This window comes from Dromiciops gliroides, chromosome 2 (genome assembly GCF_019393635.1).
Source record: "Dromiciops gliroides isolate mDroGli1 chromosome 2, mDroGli1.pri, whole genome shotgun sequence".
Classification (NCBI taxonomy): Eukaryota; Metazoa; Chordata; class Mammalia; order Microbiotheria; family Microbiotheriidae; genus Dromiciops; species Dromiciops gliroides.
Window position 1 is genome coordinate 541,497,808 of NC_057862.1, and position 18,069 is coordinate 541,515,876.

At 44.8% G+C, this 18,069-nt stretch overlaps 1 protein-coding gene across 3 annotated transcripts in view; it reads left to right on the top strand.

Moving 5' to 3' along the window:
• The first annotated feature begins 463 nt into the window (after positions 1-463).
• The window catches only part of SLC39A14 (solute carrier family 39 member 14), a 68,838-nt gene continuing 51,232 nt past the window's right edge, over positions 464-18,069 (top strand). Inside the window, exons 1-2 of one of the 3 annotated variants that reach the window (XM_043983888.1) lie at positions 486-585; positions 901-1,002. The gene's annotated coding sequence lies outside the window, so the exon portion shown is untranslated. Of the gene's footprint in view, positions 586-900; positions 1,003-3,040; positions 3,083-18,069 lie in introns of those variants that run through there. The other 2 variants (XM_043983887.1, XM_043983886.1) reach the window with 2 other exon arrangements.

An 18,069-nucleotide genomic window follows, 5' to 3' on the forward strand; every position in this document is an offset into this window, starting at 1 on the left:
GTGCGGACACTTGCCTAAGACATCCTAGACTTACGCGTTTTGTTTCCCACCTTCACGGCTGGCGACTCTACGGAGGTCACACATATTTAACCCTTTCTTTGCCCCGATCGCCCAGCAGTATCCATCTCCACGCGCTGCCCAGAGCAGCCCCAGTCCTTGGGGCGGGAGGCCTGATAGGCGTCTCGCTTCTCATGGTCAGCACCGGGACCCAAGCTCCAGGGCGCCGATGCCCTATCCCGGAAGGAGGACCCCCGAGCCTGAACGTGCAGAGCATCGCGCAGCTCTTGGAACCTCCGGGGCTCTCCCGGGCGCGGGGCGGGGCCGGGAGGAGGGGCGGAGCCGGGACGGGACTCCGCGGTGGGTGGCCCCTAGCTGCTGACGCGCGGGGTATATAGTCGGGCATGCGCGCGGTGGCGGGAGACTGGCGGGGGGGCCGGGGGCGGGGAAGGGGGGGCGTTCGAGGTTGCAGCCGGTCGGAGTGCGCAGAGCTACCGCCGCCGCCGCTTGTCATCGCCGCGGTCCCGGAGGGCCCAGCCGGTGCCGAGGAGCGCCGAGAAGCCGGGGCCACCGCCGCGGGAGCTGCAGGTAAGCCAGCCAGCCAGCCAGCGAGCTAGGGGCTCGGCCCGGGAGACGGTGCGCGTGGCGGCCCCACGGAGCTCGCCGATGGAGGGGAGGGGGGGAGCATCGCGGAGGGAGGGCATCGGGGACGCGGGCAGCCGGGGACCTCCTGCTTTCCTGTCCCCAGCCCTCCCCGCCGCGCGGAGACTACAGGGCACTGCCAGAGATGGGGACGCGCCCGTGACCCCGGGGGATGGGGAGATGCTGGAGGGGACTGGGCTGGGTGCGCGGGGGAGCCCCGTGGCCTGGAGCAGCCTCCTCACCTGAGCACGGCGTGCCCAGGTGGTCTGTGGACCCTGATGAATATCTGCGGGAGGACTGGATGGTACCCCGAGCACCGAGAGCAGAAGAGGAGAGAGGCGGACACGTACGTCTCCGTCCGTGGTAGGAAGTTCTTGGAGGTAGCTTCCTGAGGGCTCTGGTTTCCAACCTTGCCGCTGCCCCTGCCTCCTGCCTTCTTTGTGCCTGGGCCACCTCCCAGCCATGTGAGAATGCTGCTGCTCCAAACCCGGTCCAGGGACCCAGAATGCAGACCTTGAGTAGCCAATTCAATTCAGTAAGCATTTATTAAGCGCCCATTATGTGCCTGGCACTGCCCACCACCTACCCCCTAGCAGTTTTGAACTCTTAGCTGTGCACTGGGGATCAGGAAACAGGCTTCCAAAAAGGCCATGGTTCCCATGCCTGGAATAGCTCCCTCCTTGGCCCTGCCTTTCAGAGTCCTTTCAGTTCTTATTCGGGGGCTGCCTCCTCCACGTAGCCTTCCCTGGTTTTCCCCAGTCACCTCCTCCCCAACTTCCCCCAGCTGAAAATGTTCTCTCCCAGACATTTTCCTAAAGCTCTTTGGAGCTCTCCTTAGCCCACATTCCGTTCTACTTTACATTCTGTCAAAGAGAGGACACTCTGGATTCCCTGTCCCTACCCCACCCCCTCCAGGCTATAGGTTCTTTGAATTTTTAATGAAATATAAGCTCTTTAGATTTTTAAAATCTTTGTAGTCCCAGTGCCTAGCAGGGTACTTGACACATTAATACTAACTTAATATCTGCTTGCTGGTTGAGCACAGAGACTGTCATCTTCCATCTTTGTTACCCCAGGACTTGGCACAGGGCCTTGAACTTAGTAGGTGCTTAATAAAAATGTGTGGATGAATTGAAAAGTTTCTCTTTCTCATCTTCTCCCAGAGTTGCTGGGCTTCAGGCCCTATGGGAAGAACTTGCCAATGAGGTGATAGGTCCTGAGCAGGCCGAGTTGCCAGCTGATAGAGTTGCCTAGGTGACTTAGATAACTCTGGGTGGATGGTTTGGATGGGACTATGAGCCCTCTTCTCTGGCCTTGGGAGTGAGGGTGGGAGGGTGGGGGTGGGGGCTGCAGAATTACAAGAATACGGGGCAGCTAGGTGGCGCAATGGATAAAGGCACTAGCCTTGGATTCAGGAGGACCTGAGTTCAAACCCAGCCTCAGACACTTACTAGCTGTGTGACCTTGGGCAAGTCACTTAAACCCCATTGCCCTGCAAAAAAAAAAAAAAAAAGAATTACAAGAATAGCTTCAGTCTGACTCTGGGGTGTGGAATACAGATTATAGGTAGCAAGTCCTCATTATGAGGAGTAATTTTTCCCCCTCAAACAAGTACTCTTTGTTTCTTCTTGGGCTCTTAGGAAGTGAACACAGTTCTAGTCATTGGATGGCAAGAGAGATGGGTTCTAATTTTGGCTCTAGCCAGTGTGGCCTGCAGTGGAGAGAGTGTTAGGACTGAAGTAAGGGAATATAGGTTAGAATCCTGATTATCTCTCTTGGTATCTCTGTGGCAAGTCATGTAACTGTTTCCTCCTCTGTAAAATCCCTGGGTTGGACTCTGAAGTGCTTTTCAGCTCTAAATCTACAATCCCATGATCCCTGATACTTCTCTGCATCTCCTTTCTCTTCATCTGAAAAAAGGAGGGAGTTACAGTGAGATGATCTCTGTGCCTAGCATAAGACATGGCCACTTTATCAAACAGATATTGAAATGACTGGTTTGTTACATACCCAAGGTCCTTCAAAGGGATAGATTTTTATTATTTATGATCATTTGAACTTAGAACACCACCTAGAAATAAGGCATGGGACTTAGGCTTAGGGGGAATGTTTCTTTTGAATCTAGAAAGGAGAGCATGGAGTCACATGGCAATTGGTAACTAGAGCCGGCTATTCTGACTGCCCAGTTGTGTGATCAGTTTCTTTGCCCAATGTTTTTGTTTGCTGGATGATTGTTTTTTGCAGTGAGAGACTTGGAATAAAGTAAAGGGATAAGCCCTGTTTTTTTGAGAAGAGATCCCTAGCCCTCTGGTCAAAGGTGATGGGACAGAAGGTGTGGGATCTCACTGGTGGATATTCTCTCTTCTTCTTCCAAAAGGAGATCCCTTCCTGCTCAGCCCAGTGTGCTTCAGTCCCCTTTCACTGTTCCCAAGAGTGTGACAAGGTAAACAAGGGAATGGGATAGAGCTGACTCAGAAGGACAGTTACAAGTGTGGCAGGAGTTACACGTCTGTGTGGGGAGAGGCCAGGCCGGCAACTTCAGTCAGGGAATATCAGCAGGGGGACTGGAGAAGGGAACTCCCCTGAGTCAGCCTCAAAGAGGGAAATGGTTTTATTATTTGGTACCTAGAGGAACCAGATCCTAACTAACCATCACCTCAGTGGCTTATGCTCATTTGCTCATTCATACTGTATGGAAAGGCTCCTGTGTGCTCTTGTGATGTCAGGGGGAGAAAAAATGGGCAGGGAGCCTAGAACAGGAGGGAGCCTTGAAGCATGTGCATTCCATTTCAGTACTTCTGGGACCTATGACTTCTCCAGTGTGGGTGCTCCCTTCACCAAAGGAGGTCTCAGAACCTCTGTGCATTAGTAGATAACATTCAGTAAATATTTATTAAATGCCTACTGTGTGCCAGGCACTGGCCTTAATATTAACAATCATAGGGGGCAGCTAGGTGGTGCAGTGGATAAAGCACCGGCCCTGGATTCAGGAGGACCTGAGTTCAAATCCGGCCTCAGACACTTAACACTTACTAGCTGTGTGACCCTGGGCAAGTCACTTAACCCCCATTGCCCTGCAAAAAAATATATATATATTAACAATCATAACTGGCATTCACATAGGTTTTGTTTGTTTGTTTGTTTTTGGTTTTTTTAGTGAGGCAATGGGGGTTAAGTGACTTACCCAGGGTCACACAGCTAGTAGGTGTTAAGTGTCTGAGGCCAGATTTGAACTCAGGTCCTCCTGACTCCAGGGCTGGTGCTCTATCCACTGTGCCACCTAGCACATAGTATTTTAAAATTTGCAAAGTAAGTACTAAATGAGTGATCCAGGCAATGGTTAAGAGCCTGAGTGATTCAAGGGGGTTAGTTTGGGCTGCGCCTTCAGTGAAGACTTCAAAGCGAATGAGGACTTGAGCTGAGCCAGAAAGGATGAGTAGGATGTGGACAGTCAGAGACGGGTGGGTGAGGGTTGTTGAGAAGAGACTCAGAAGTAGAATGTTCCTGTTTATAAGGATGATGAATTGAATTGAAAATGTTCAGGGAATGGTGAATTAGTCCAGTTGGTCTAGAACAAAGTTTCTTAAACTGTGGGTCAAGACACTGTATGGGCTCACGTAACTGAATGGGGGGGGGGGTCACAAAAAATTTGTCAACAGTAAAAGGTTATGTATGCCTATTTTTTTTTTTTAGTGAGGCAATTGGGGTTAAGTGACTTGACCAGGGTCACACAGCTAGTAAGTGTTAAGTGTCTGAGGCCGGATTCGAACTCAGGTACTCCTGACTCCAGGGCCGGTGCTCTATCCACTGCGCCACCTAGCTGCCCCATGCCTATTTTTATATACCTATATATCCAGGGTTGCATAAAAATTTCTCTGGTGAAAAGGGGTGGCGAGTGGAAAAAGTTTAAAAAACCCTGGTGTAGAACAGAAAGATTGTTTAGGGGACTTGTAAGTGGTATAGCCAGAAGGTAAGGTGGGAGCCCGGATTAATAATGGCTTGCTGGGTCCTGATTATTGATGGTTATGAATAGAAAAATGGTGTCTTTGTCTCAAGAACTGATAGGCTAGTGGTCAGACAGCTACCAAGTTGTCTGACTCTGCATTCACTCCAGGGTTTGGTCTCCAAATCTTTGGGTGCCTGAATCAAGGTTTGGTCACCAAATCTTTTAGGTGCAGTAAATGGTAGGGGAGAAAATGATTCATGATATTCTGACTTTCTTAAAAACAGATTTATTTATACCAGAAAGCCAAGCAAAGTTTTTATTTTATGGAAGGAAAATGCCTTTTTCTTTGAAAGGGGACTGTTTGGGTAACCAGATTCTGCTTAGAAAGCAACCTGATACATGCAACAGAATCTGAGCAGAAATAAAAAATAAAGCTTTGCTAGTTGCTTCCTGTCCTCCGTTCTGAAGTCTGTGTTGGGAGAGATGCCTGCCTTTCTCCATTAGCTCTGGGCTACTCATTCAAAGTTATTGTTAAGGGGTTGGGGTTGTTTTTTGTTTTTTGTTTTTTGCTATTTCTTTCTTTCTTTCTTTTTCTTTTTAAGTATCTTCTAAAGGTTTTGCGGATGACTCCAGGGATTAGGGCAGAAAAAGTTTTGAGCTAAAGAACAATACAAATTTAGGTAAATATAAATACTCTTGGAATCTCAAAAATGGAGGGAGGGACAGACCTCTGAGGGCTAATAGATCTCCTACCACCACTGATAAGTGAAGATCCAACCCTTTTCCTCCTTCTCCTTTCCTGAGGCAGTCTCTGCCCATTCAGATTTTGGACAAATCTACTCCCCTGGGAAATTTTCTGTTGTCTTGAGATGGGATCTTCCTACCCTACCCCACTTACACCCTTTGTTCTGCCCTCTGGTGCCTAGTGGGGACAAAACATTTTCTGTGCATTCTTCAGCTATCTACACTGTGAGGGGGCAGCCTGTTTTGGTGCTTCTCTCCATAGCTCCTTTAGTGCCTACCTTAGAGTCTTGAGGGTTGTCATTTCTTCAGTGCTATTTGAGTCTTGTTCACATGTGGGGACAGGCTGCCTGCCTCTAGAGGTGGTGAGTTCCTCCTCTTGGGAGGTCTTCTAGTAGAAGAGGGAATTCTTGGTCTAACTGAAGATGGACTAGATGAGGTCCCTTTCAAATCTGAGATTATGGGATTGCCTACAATCTAAACCCTCTTCCACCTAATAATAGCTAAGGTTTGTTAAATAACTTTGAGGTTTAAAAAGATTATCTCTTTTGATCCTCACCACCACTCTGGAAAGTAGGTATATGCTATTATTTCCCCCCCCTTTTTTTTTTTTAGGATGAGGAAACTAGAGAAATCAGAAGTTAAGTGACTTGCCCAGGGTCATACCAACTAATAAGTGTTCAAGGTCTAATTTGAACGTTTTTTTTTTTTCATTTGAACTTCTTGACTTCAGGTCTAGCCCTCTGTCTGCTGAGACACCTAGATGCTTCAACCAAAATTTTAAACATTTGAAGGTAGACATCCTGGATGATCAGATGGTAAAAAGCTTTGACTCTGTGATCTGTTTATCCTCACCTTCTGGTGCCTAGGAAGTGACCTCCTGGACAATTCTTCCCCTACAACACTCCATCTCTGAGTTCTGGATATTCACCATCAGGGCCCCCCCAAGCCTGGAACTTTCTTCCTCTTCATCTCTACCTCCTGGTTTCCCTGGCTTCTTTCAAGTCCCAGCTAAAACCCTTCTACAGGAAGCCTTTCCCTATTCCCCCTTAGGGCAGCTGGGTGGTACAGTGGCTAGAGTACCAGGTCCAGAGTCAGGAAGACTTATCTTCCTGAATTCAGGTATGGCCTCAGACACTTACTAGCTGTGTGACCCTGGCCAAGTCACTTGACTCAGTTTCCTTATCTGTTAAGTGAGCTGAAGAAGGAAATGGTGGGGGCAGCTAGGTGGCGCAGTGGATAAAGCACCAAGCCTGGCTTCAGGAGGACCCGAGTTCAAATTCTACCTCAGACACTTGACACTAGCTGTGTGACCCTGGGCAAGTCACTTAACCCTCATTTCCCTGCCCCCCCCCAAAAGGAAATGGCAAACCATTCCAGTATCTTTGCCAAGAAAACCCCAAATGGGGTCACAAAGAGTCAGGACACAACTGAACCACCAAAAAACAGCATCCCCCTTAATGTCCCAGTGCCTTCCCTCTGTCTTTTTTTAAAAATAAAAGTATTTTATTATTTTCCAGTTACATGTAGAGATAGTTTTCAACATTTGTTTTTATAAGATTTCAAATTTCAAATTTTCCCCCGTCCCCTAGACAGCAGGTAATCTGGTATAGGTGATATAGATATATATAACATTAAACATATTTCTGCATCAGTCATGTTAGAAGAGATCCTATATATGTCTTATCTCTACCTATTTGTTTGCATGTTGTCTCTCCCATTAGACTGTGAATTCCTTGAAGACCTTTTTTTTTTCTGTCTCCAGTGATTAGCATAGCTATAGACTGGTGACTCTCCATCTCTTTCTATGTCCAATACTAACTTCTCTGCTTCCATAGCTTTATACCATCTGAACTAAATCTGCCAGCCATCTCACCCTTCTCCATCTAGCCTCACTGTCATTCTTGACAACCTCTTAGATTCACAGGAACAGCTTCGTCCTTTTAGCCCAACTGCCTCCCTCTCCACTTTAAACACCAAGCCCACCTCCTTCAGGTCTTCAAGGAAGGCTCCTTATATTAACTCCACTCAGCACTGCCCCTAGCCCAGAGCTGTAATTACCCTGTTAATCTGTACATCGGATTGCATAAATGCTTTTCTTGGCTACCCTAGTAGGCTGAGGTCTTTTGAGTACAGTTGAAGACTGATTCCAAGAACCAGCATCAATGCACTAAAAGCTCTCTGTCAATAGTGTTTGATGACTGGGCACCATGAGATTTCTGTATTCCTCCCCTTCCTTTCCACACCAATTACACTGATTTAAAACAACATTCCTGTCCCACTTGGCTCGAGGCCAGAGGGAAGGCAAAGGGAACCTTGAAATTAGTTGCATAGATATCAAGAACAGCTAATCTACCTCTCAGCCTACCCTTTGATAGAGTTCTAAAGTCATAATTATGGTATAATGAAAAGTAGCCCTGAACTTGGGAACCCCAACACCCCAAGCCCTTCCCTCTTCATAACTTCCCCATTACTGTGGAGGGCACCACACTGTTCTCCCTGTCACCCAAACCAAGGTGTCATCCTTGACTCCCCACTTTTACCTCCCATAATACCTAGACAGTTGCCAAATTCAATCAATTATGTCTTGGTATTATCTCTCCTCTATGTCACCTTCTCTCCTCTTTCCCTTATCTCCATCTCGTGGTTTCCCTGACTTTCTTCAAGGCCCAGTTAAAATCCCACCTTCTACAAGAAGTCTTTCCCCATGCCCCTTACTGCTAGTGCCTTCCTTCTGGGACTATCTCGAATTTATCCTTTATCTAACCTGTTTGAACATAGCTGTTTGCATGTTGTCTTACCCCATTAGACCGTGAGCACCTTAAGGGAAGGACTTGTCTTCTGCCTTTCTTTGTATGCCCAGCATTTAGTATGGTGCCTGGTTCACAGGTACTTAAAAATAATAACAACAATATATCATTATAATTTATTATAATTAATACTGATGAGCAATAAAGGATATGCTACATAAAATTATAAATAATAAACTAAACTGGGGCAGCTAGGTGGCGCAGTGGATAGAGCACTGGCCCTGGAGTCAGGAGGACCTGAGTTCAAATACGGCCTCAGACACTTAACACTTACTAGCTGTGTGACCCTGGGCAAGTCACTTAACCCCAATTGCCTCACTAATAAAAAAATAGTAATAATAATAAACTAAACTAATAAATAAATATGGTATCGCACTCAATATAAGTTAATAATGATATAAATAATAATGAGCTGTTATTAATGTTTATTTGTATAGCATTTACTATGTGCCAGGCACTGTGCTAAGCACTTGACAATTATGATCTCATTTGAACCTCAAAGCAATACTGGGAGGTATTGACTTGACTAAACATTTGGTTTCTCACCATTGCTCTGGCATGAACCTACTTGCCTTGGGGCCATTTTGATGCCTTAAATGAGATGGTTCCTAAGATTTAGACCAAGATATGATAGATGAAGAGTCTGGGCCCCAGGGTCCTTAAGGGAGATGTCCAAGTTCACAAAGGTAGTAAGGAGCTGAGGTTTCCTCCAACTCTAAATCCCTTTGCTTTTTAGCATGTGCCCCAGCTAGAGCCATGAGAAGGAGAGAACTTGCTTCCCCTACCTCCACATGCCAGTGTTTGAAAGCACTTTACCTGTTGCCACTTCATCAGAGAGAGTTCACATTCTCCCTCCCTTTATAATTTCAGTTAGGGTTTCCCCTGCTGTTTCCTCTGCAATGAAATTAAACTTCTTTAAGGCAGGGATTGTTTTCACTTTTGTCTTCTGACTCCCTTCCTCAATTTTCTCCTCTCCACTCAAGTGCAGTCACTTGCATTCATGAGGACTAGCCATTCCTAGGACTGGAGCAGAGGTGACATATTCATGGATCACTTGCCATGTGCAGTGTATGGCTTTAGTACTTACTTGGATTTCCATTTCTGTACCCTCCTGGTGGCTAGCACCTGATTTTAGCTTCTTAGCTGCAGGTGGTAGGATGTTTTTTGGTCCTCTTGGACTTAAACGCTTAAGCCCTCTTGTGCACAGCAGTTTTATCGATGGCTTTTGTTATTATATCACCTTCCTTTCCCAAATTTATCCTTCCACTCCCTAGAGATTCGTCTCTTGCAACAAAATTAAAAAGAGGATTTTTTTTTAAAAGTAATTCAGCAACGCATGAACTGAATCTGACAGGGTTCAATGTCCTCTCCTCACTTTCCCCCTAAAAGAGAATGGGAGATACATTTTCTCTTCTCTTCTTCAGGATCAGACTTGATCATTATAATTAGGCAGTATGTTGTTCATTCATCTGTTTGTTTATCTAGCTATTTGTTTTGGTTTTTTTCTGTTTATATTTTGTATTTTGCTTCCCTGGTTCTGCTTATTTAACTTTGCATAAAATTCATTCATGTAAGTCTTCCTATGCTTCTCTGATTTGTTTTTTTCTATTCCATGACCTCCCTGAACCACAATTTGGTTAGTCATTCCCTCAATTGATGGAGATTTGCTTGGCTACTACACAAAGTACTGATGTAAACATTCTGGCATGGGGGTGGGGGAAGCTTGTCTTTGACCTCTTTGGGGTATGTATCTAGCAGTGGGATCTCTGGGCCAAAAGATATGGATATTTTAGTTACTTTCTTTGCATTTGTTCAGTCATTTCAGTTGTGCCTCTTTGTGACTCCATTTGGGATTTTCTTGTCAAATATACTGGAATGGTTTGCTATTTCCTTCTCCAGCTCATTTTACAGATGAGGAAACTGGGACAAATGGAGTTAAGTGACTTGCCCAGGGTCACACAGCTAGTAAATGTCTGAGGCCACACTTCCACTCAGGTCTGTCTCCAGACCCCCACCTCTCTAGCCACTTTACCATCTAGCTACCCATACTTTCTTTGCATACTTACAAATTTTTGCATACTTTGCATTTCTAGAATGGCCAGACCAATTTTTTTCTCCACTAACAATGTTTCAGGGTGTCTGTTTTTTCTACAGCCCTTCCAGAATTGAGTAGTCCTATCCCTTGTTATCTATAGTTTTCTGGGTGTAAGGTGAAACCTTAGAATTGTTTTAATTATTATTTAATCTGATTGATTATTACTTCTCAGTATTTTTCATGGTCTTCTAACAGCCTGCTCAGTTAGTGAATTGCCAACTTGCTCTGCCCTGGCCTTCTGTGATCCTGCTGGTCTTTTCTTGCTTTGACCTGTGGTCTCTGAGTTCCTCGTGACTAGTCCTTGTTGTCAGTCTTCAAATACAGTCCTGCCTTCTTCTGCCCCCTGTCCCTGCATTCCTTATGCGCCCAGGGATGACACAGAACATGAGCATGATGCATAGAATCATAGAAAATGGAATATCAGAGCTAAAAAGCACTTCAAAAGTCATCTAGTTTTGCCTTCAAATTTAAAAACAGGGAAACTGAGGCCCAGAGAGAAGTAACTGAGAATCATAGGTTAAGAGCTAGAAGGGACTTTAGAAGTCACCTACTCCAAACCTTTTGTTTTATAGTCGATCATGGAGGAGGTAAGCGACACAGTTGGAATTCTACCCATACCCTCTGACTCCATATACATTTTTCTCACTGTATCAAATGAAATAACATTCATAGAGTGTTTGGCACACAGTAGGCACTTAATAAATGCTTATCTCTCCCCACATCCCCCCCCCACACACTTCCTCTTCTCCTCTGCAATAGTACTCTACCACTACCACCTTGTCATTCATTGCCTCTCTAGTTCTGACCTCAGGGACAAGTCACATGCTTGATTGTTCTGTTCGATCTGAATTGGCCTAAGCCCAGATATGCCCTCTGTCATTCAGGGATCTGGTCACCAAGGTCACCCTGTCCTTGACATTATCCTTCCCCATGTTGTAGCAAGTCGCTGCTCTCAGCACCTTCCCCTTAGGGAGAGTGGGAACCGGAAAAAGAAGTTGGAGAAATCCATGGAGTTTTGTAAGTAGGCCTAGAAAAAAAGGCTGCCAGGGAAAAGAGATAAAAATGAGTCCTTGGCTTCAGCGGCAGAGACCACTGTCAGAATCTAGTGTCTCTCCCTCCCCACCCTCCCCTAGTGCTGGGGATTAGCATTGATTTAGTTCTCCCACAATCAGAAAACTGGCTCATACCCAGGCTGCCCTATGGTGGGTAGTCTTTCATCTTTCCTCACCCATCTTCATTTTACTGTGACCTGTCCCTAGTTCCATACATCTTCCCTCTGACTTTTCTTTTCCTCAAGTCAAATGTATAGTCGATACCACCCCACAGTCACACTTAAGTGCTAATGCTTCATTGGTCCCTTTTGGGAAGGGAGAACCTTATTGACACTGGATCTCAGGCTTAGCATAATGAATTGCACATTTCTATGAGGTTTTATTGATCTTTTTTGTTTTAACAAAACATCATTTCCAGATATATCCCTCCCCCTTGGCTTTTCTTCCCCTAACCTCTGCCCCCAGTGAACTTTCTTTTAGATCAAAGACCAAAAACCAAAACAAAACAAAACAAAAAAACCCCTGTTAAACCCAACAAAGCTGTCACCCGCATTTCAATGCCATATATGACATTGCACACCTTTTATCCCCAACCTCTCTAGCAAAAGAATGGAAGCACATTTTCTTATTTCTTCTCCAATCCACGATTGGCCATTATAGCTCCATGACATCCAGCTTTGTTGTTGCTGTTATTCTTTCCATTTGCATTATTGCTGTCATTGTGGAAACATATTAAAAATCTCCTTCCTTTCTTTTGAAATATTAAGAAATATTTTCCTCTAAAGCCCTTTCTTGAGTTCTGGGAAAACTCCTTGGAAAGGTGAATGATGGGTATATTGTTCAGTCCTTTCCTACTCTTCATGACCTTGTTTGGGGTTTTCCTGGCAAAGATACTGGAGTGGTTTGCCATGTACTTCTCCAGCTCATTTTACAGATGAGGAAATAGACAAACAGGGTTATGTGATTTGCCCAGGGTCACACAGCTAGTAAGTGTCTGAGTCAGGGCTTCCTGACTCCAGGCTGGGCCTGCTCCTCTATCCACTGCACCACCTAGCTGCCATAGTGATAGGTAGACCTAGCCAAAAAAGTCTTTTCTTAGGTAAGTAACTGGATTAAGGATAATAACAAAATTTAAATCCTGGCTTATTCACACCTGGAGTATGTAGTGCTAGGCCCCACTCTTCACCATTGAGAAAGGTTCAATATTTTTATGAAAGGGAAGAGTTCCCTTTTTTTTTTTTTTTAAACTTCAGGAGTAAAAGAAATGGTCTAAGAGGAATGGGATAGTGACAAGGTTGTTCAATTCTGAAATATTAAACCAGACTGTATTTTAAGATATCTTTCCTTTGTTCAAGATTCCAATAAATGTTACCTGAAATTGTTTTGGGGCAGAAAATCATGTCAGGGGCAGCTAGGTGGCGCAGTGGATAGAGCACCGGCCCTGGATTCAGGAGTACCTGAGTTCAAATCCGGCCTCAGACACTTAACACTTACTAGCTGTGTGACCCTGGGCAAGTCACTTAACCCCAATTGCCTCACTAAAAAACAAAACAAAACAAAAAGAAAATCATGTCAGAGGGCATAGGGGTTTACTATGCCAGTTTGGATATCTCTCCAAACTAGAAATGACTTGGATATAGATTAATGATAAATAAAAATGTGTTTTGGGAAGATTGGTTCTTAAAATCAGAATACAGTATTAGTTATTAACAATTCTTAAAACATATTGCATATGTATTTTTTGGTTCTTTACATCAGTTCCCCATTTTCTCTGAATTTCTCATATTTGTTATTTTCCACAACACTTTGCTTTTGTATCAGTTTGATAAATATGTTATTTATTTATTTGTTTGTTTGTTTGTTTATTTATTTTAGTGAAGCAATTGAGGGTTAAGTGACTTGCTCAGGGTCACACAGCTAGTGTCAAGTGTCTGAGGCCGGATTTGAACTCAGGTCCTCCTGAATCCAGGGCTAGTGCTTTATCCACTGCCACCTAGCTACCCCTGGTGTGATAAATATTTATGAAGCACCTTCTACCTACCAAGCATTATGCTAAGCCATGGGGATACAAATAGAGGCAAAAGACAGTCCCTGCCCAGAAGGAGTGTCTAATATAATGGGGGAGATAATATACAAATAAAGGTATACAAAGCAAGGTGTAAACAGGAAAAACCGGAAATAATTAAAAGAGGGAAGGCACTGTTAATTAAGAGGGGTTGGGAAAGACTTCCTGTAGGAGGCAGGATTTTAGTTGGTTTTAAACAAAGCCAGGGAGATCAATGGTTGGAGAGAAGGAGGCTGACTGTTCCAGGCATACAGGACAGCCAGAGAATAGAATGTCTGTGGAATAGCCAGGAGGCCAGTGCCACTGGAAAGAAGAGTGTGTTTTGGGTAGTAAGGAGTAAGAAGACTAAGAGGGGCTAGGTTATGAAAGGTTTTGAATGCCAAACAGATCATTTTGTATTTGCTCCTAGAAGAAATAGGGAGCCACTGGAGTTTATTGAGTTGGGGGGTGACATAGTTGGACCTGTGCTTTTGGAAAATCACTTTAGTGGCTGAATGGAGGATGGATTCAAGAAGGGAAAGACTTGAGGTTGGCAGACCCACCAACAGGCTATTGCGGTAGTTCAAGTGTGAGGTCATGAGGGCCTGTACCAAAATGGTGGCAATGTCAGAGGAGAGAAGGAGGCTTTGTGTGTGTGTGTGTGTGTGTGTGTGTGGCAATGGGGGTTAAGTGACTTGCCTAGGGTCACACAGCTAGTAAGTGTTAAGTGTCTGAGGTCGGATTTGAACTCAGGTACTCCTGAATCCAGGGCCGGTGCTTTATCCACTGTGCCACCTACCTGCCCCCAGAAGGAGGCATTTTAAAGACATATTGCAAAGGTGAAATCAATAGGTCTTGGAAATGGCTTGAATATGGGGGGTGAGAGATAATAAGGAATCCAGGCTGACTTGTAGGTGGTGGGCCTGATGGACTGGTAGGTTGGTGTTACCCTTTAAAATAATAAGGAAAGTAAGAATGGGGGAGGGTTTAGGGAGAAAAGTATTGAGTTCTGTTTTGGACATAACAAGTTGAAGATGTCTACTAGAAATCGAGTTCAAAATGTCTGAAAGGCAGTTGGAGATAGATGGGAGATCAGAAGAAAGATTGGGGCAGGTCAGATAGATTTGAGAATCATCAGCATGAAGATGGTAATTAAATCCACGGGAACTGAGGAAATTACCAAGTGAAGTAGTAGAGAGGAAGGAAAGAAGAGAACCTGGGACATAACCCTTAGGGACAGCCATAGATAAGAGGCCACAATCTGGAGGAGGAGCCATCACAGGAGACAGAAAAGGAGCAGTTAGGTAGGAAGAACATCAGGATAGAGTGGTTTCCCAAAATCCTAGAAAGAAGAGAGAATCAAGGAGGAGAGAGTGATCAACAGTGTCAAAGGCTGCAGAGAGGTCAAAAAGGGTGAGGGTTGAGAAAAGTCCATTGGATTTGGTAATTAGGACATCATCAATAACTTTGGAGAGAGCAATTTCAGTGGAATGATGAACATTCATTTGGTTATTCCCCATCATTGGGTCCCCACTTCATTTCTAGATCTTCACTACCACAAAAACTATTGTGGTATAGATTTTTATGTTGGAAATCCTCAGGGTATGTGCCCAGCAGTGGGATCTTTGGGTCAAAGGGTATGAATGATTTAGTCACTTTTTTCCCCTTGTACAGTTCTTCATAGGTCCCCAAATTTTTTGATAGGGGTATATCTTCCACCAAGTTCTTTTTATTTTTATTTTATTTATTTTTTTTGCGGGGCAATGGGAGTTAAGTGACTTGCCCAGGGTCACACAGCTAGTAAGTGTCAAGTGTCTGAGGCCGATTTTGAACTCAGGTACTCCTGACTCCAGGGCCAGTGCTTTATCCACTGCGCCACCTAGCCACCCCCTTCCACCAAGTTCTAACACTTATATGACTTATTAGGTGGTTTGGGGGAGTTGTGGTGGCCAAAAAATTTATCACCCTATCTATTGTCAACCTAGTTATCAACTTCCTTGGATTTGTCTAGGCTCATCCTTGGAAGATAGTCATGCAGTCTTTCTCAGGCTCTTTGTATAAAGGAGGCAGGCACTCCATAAATGTGTTTAATTGAAACAAATTGAATTTTGTTTAACCCTTATTTATAAGTATTTTCTGTCTAAAGTCCTGACCCAATTCCCCTGATCTCTAAACTAGAGCCCATGGATTGAAATGGACATTTTGGGAATGGAGCTGCCTATGAATTGAAATGGCCCATACTCTATTTACCTTCAGACATTACTGGGAATCAAGGGAGAGTTGGCCGGGGTGTGTGTGTGTGTGTGTGTGTGTGTGTGTATGGAGTATGGGCCCCACTCTTGGGCCAGGTCAAGTCAACAAGCATTCATTAAATCCCAGATAAAAATCTTTCCTTCTACAAGGAGCCTCTTTGTTTCCTTCCACCCTCAGGGAACCCCCCATTCTATGGGGGGGAGGCAACATGCAAGTGTGTACAATCTAGATTATGTACAGAGTAGAGGAAGGTAATCTCAGAGGGAAGGCCCTAGCAGTGTGGGACACCTGGAAAGACCTTCTGCAGAAGGCAGAAGTTAAGCTGCATCTTGGAGGAAGCCAGACGGAAGGCTAAGAGCTGGAGGTGAGGAAGGATAGCATATCAGGTATGGGGACAGCCTGGACAACTGAATGGAATTAGCATACAGAGTGGTATGTGGGAGGAACAGTAAATAGACCAGTGGAGCTGGTGCTAGAACTCGTAGAGGGGAATTACGCGTAAGAAGACTGGAAAGGTACGAAGGGGCTGGGTTATGAAGGGCGTTCAATGCCAACAAAGGATGTTCTAGTTGATCGTGGAAGTAAGAGGGATTCACCAGAGTTTGTTGCTTGGAGGAGCGACTCGGTGAGACAGAAGTTTAGAAAGACCACTTTGCCACCTGAATGGAATGGATTGGGGAGAGACTTGAGGCAAGGTAACCAATTAGAAGTCTACTGCAACAGTTCCGGGCTGGGGGTTGGGGGCTGATGACAGCCTGCATGAGAATGTCCGCTTTGTGAGGATAAAGGATAAGTATATACAAGCGATGTTGCGAAAGTTAAAACAAGATGTGACAATAAATGGGGAACATGAGGTGAGTGGGGTAAGGAGTTGAGACTGATGCCAAGGTTGTAAGCCTGGGTGACTTGAGTAGATGGACATCCTCAAAAGACATAGGAAAGTTAGGGAGACTTGGGGGAGGGCACAAAAAAGAATGAATTCTATCTTGGATGTATTAAATTTGAAATGCCTCCCCAACATCTAATTCATGATGTCTGAGAGGCCATTGGCAATGAAGGGCTGAAACTTAGGAGAGATTTGGGCTGGATATATGGCTCTGCTGATGAAATCACCACGAGAAATAGTAAAAAGTGAAAAAGAGAAGAGGACACCCACAGACAGTGACCGAGATGAAGGTCTAGTAAAGGAGACTGAGAAGGAAGTAGGCAGATTGGTAGAACCTGGAGAGAGCAAAGTATTCAGGAGAGGATGATTTGACTGTGAGAAGCTGGGGCAGCTAGGTGGCACAGTGGATAAAGCACTGGCCCTGGATTCAGGAGGACCTGAATTCAAATCTGGCCTCAGACATTTGACTCACACTAGCTGTGTGACCCTGGGCAAGTCACTTAACCCTTATTGCCCTGCCAAAAAAAAATAAATAAGCTCCTTGAGGACAGGTACTGTGTTTCTTTCTTTGGGAGGGCAGCTAGATGGCACAATGGATAAAGCACCAGCCCTGGATTCAGAAGGACCTGAGTTCAAATGTGGCCTCAGACACTTGACACTTACTAGCTGTGTGACCCTGGGCAAGTCACTTAACCCTCATTGCCCCACCAAAAAAAAAGACTGTGAGAGGCTGAAAGATGAGGATTTTTATCAGTTACATCAATTAAGAGAACATTAGTGGAATTAATTTGGCTTCATTTTGTTCATTTATTATAAGAATTCGAGTTGAGACAGACAGACAGAGATTGAAATTATGATTACAACCCTAATCCTTTCTAACATTGAACAGTATAATATGTTCAGGTCACATTCAGTTTGCTGGTTAGTCTCTCTGCCTTAAGCATTTCCCCATTCCAGTCCATCCTTCACTCAATTATCAGAATCGCTTCATAATCCACAGGCCTGAGCATGTCTCCCTCCTCTTCAGTAACTCTAGTGGCTTCCCTACACTTCATGACGTGGCCCCTTCCTACCTTTCTAGTCATCCACACCACCTTAGCCACATAAGCTACAGGGCAGTGCTGCTGGCCTCCTTTTTATTCTCATCTCCAACACTCTTGTCTTCAGAGTGGCCACCTGTGCCTGGAATTCTCTCCTGCTCCACCTCCTGCTCACCCGTCTTCCTTCTGAGTCTCACCATCTGGAAGAAGCCTTTCCCGTACCCAATCTCTCTGGGATCATCTCCCTTCTATTCTGCTATTACCTTGTTTGTACATACTTGTTTATATGTTGTCCTCCCCAGGAGAACATGATCTTCTGAAGGACCAGGACTATTTCTGCTTCTCTTTGTATCTCAAGTACTTAGCACGATGTCTAACACATTTTGCTATTGTTATTCAGTTGTGTCTGAGTCTTCATGACCCTGTTTGGGGTTTTCTTGGCAGAGACACTGGAGTGGTTTGCTATTTCCTTCTGTATGCTTTTTATAGATGAGGAAACTCAGATGATCAAGGTTAAATGACTTGCCCAGGGTCACACAGCTATTAAGTGTCTGAGGCCAGAT